This window comes from Lolium perenne, chromosome 4, assembly GCF_019359855.2.
Source record: "Lolium perenne isolate Kyuss_39 chromosome 4, Kyuss_2.0, whole genome shotgun sequence".
NCBI lineage: Eukaryota > Viridiplantae > Streptophyta > Magnoliopsida > Poales > Poaceae > Lolium > Lolium perenne.
The window spans coordinates 403,837,981-403,839,460 of NC_067247.2; the positions used below are offsets into that span (position 1 = coordinate 403,837,981).

Genomic DNA, 1,480 nt, shown 5'->3' on the forward strand with positions numbered 1-1,480 from the left:
TTTTATCTTCTCCCCGCATTATATAATAATCTCAAATATGCGGATGCAGCGATGGGCATCACCCTCCTCATGCGGTAAAGGGGACAGAGTCGTATCTTACTTATCCCACCCATGCCTCAAAATTCTCTGCTATATAGTTCTTGATGGCTTAATTGTGTTGGACGGACCTTACGGCTGCAGGTATAATTTCTTTTTTTCTTCTTGCTTTTGTAGACTAATCTTACTCTGTACATTTTTCCTTCTTTTGTTCTAGCATAAACAATCCCCTTTCCTTCTTGATGTTGGCCTTGTGGCAAGAGCGAGCAACACCACTAAGATGGCTTTCTTGAGTCTCTCCACTCAGTCAACAACACTTACAGATGCCATGTTTGATCGTTCCATGTTTGATGTTTTTTGGGGTGACTTTTTTTTGGTTAACTCCATGTTTGATCTGACTGCAGGTTTCTGTTTGTTTTTTTATTTGATTCACTAGGCATGCTACAAATGGATGGAAATCGAGAGGGCACCATTCAGACCTCAATGTTTGTTTAGGTAATTACTGATTAGCAAATGATATATTCAGTTGTACAAATTCAAGCTTGCTAGAGTGTATGCTAGATGCTTTGATGAATTATCTGAACTATCTAACAAGACATTCATATAGTAAAAAAAACATTACTCCCTCCTGCCTTTCAATTTTTTTGAGCTACCTATACTACTATACATACTTAGTTACTTACAGTATTTACTATATATCAGACAAATGGCTCTAGGTACCTTAGTCCAGTTTCCATAGATTTACTTATATATCAGACAAATGGCTCCAGTTACAGTAGTCCAGTTTTCATGGAATTATCATAAATCCTCTTTGCCCCACACCTAAGTTTCTGCATCTGATTATCATGATTGATATAAGGTTGAAATTGGCTTGATGCTATGTTCAATTTTGAGAGGAAGGAGAAACAAAGAGGTGAAGACTAAGTTTTGTGCCCCTCTGTCAGTCACTGCTCATCCTTTCAGTACTACTCTACCAGCCGCACTTGAAAGCGTTCCTCTGCGGTGAGATTAGGAATTTTGAAAGGCCTCAAGGATTATCGACAGTTTATTCGAGCAAATAAGTTGGTCTAGCGATGTGCTCTCGCCGGCGCGTCGTCACACACCCGCAGCCACGCACTCATCACTAGTGGAAAACAGGGCTTCTGTGGGAGCCTTTTATCGCGGGCGCGACTGCACCCGCAACAAATGGCGTGGCCACGTCGCCCCGGAACCATTTGGAGCAAGCTGGGTCTTTTGTTGCGCCCTTTTATCGCGGGCCGTATCACAACCCGCGACAAAAGGGGTCTGAGCTTTGGGGTCTCCTGCCGGCACCCCTTTTGTCGCGGGTCGTAATACGGCCCGCGACAAAAGGGCCATGCCTATATATACACACAGCCAGCCTCCCCCCCCCCCCCACCTCCCTACATTTTTTTCCTTGGTGGTGAAAGGTGGAGGTGTATGCTAG

At 43.7% G+C, this 1,480-nt stretch overlaps 1 long non-coding RNA gene across 1 annotated transcript; it reads left to right on the forward strand.

Annotated features, from left to right (window-relative positions):
• The first annotated feature begins 239 nt into the window (after positions 1 to 239).
• LOC139830385 (uncharacterized) lies at positions 240 to 1,106 on the forward strand. The gene is made up of 2 exons (XR_011742283.1): positions 240 to 531; positions 896 to 1,106. It is a non-coding gene; the product is annotated as an uncharacterized lncRNA (long non-coding RNA).
• Positions 1,107 to 1,480: the final 374 nt, after the last annotated feature.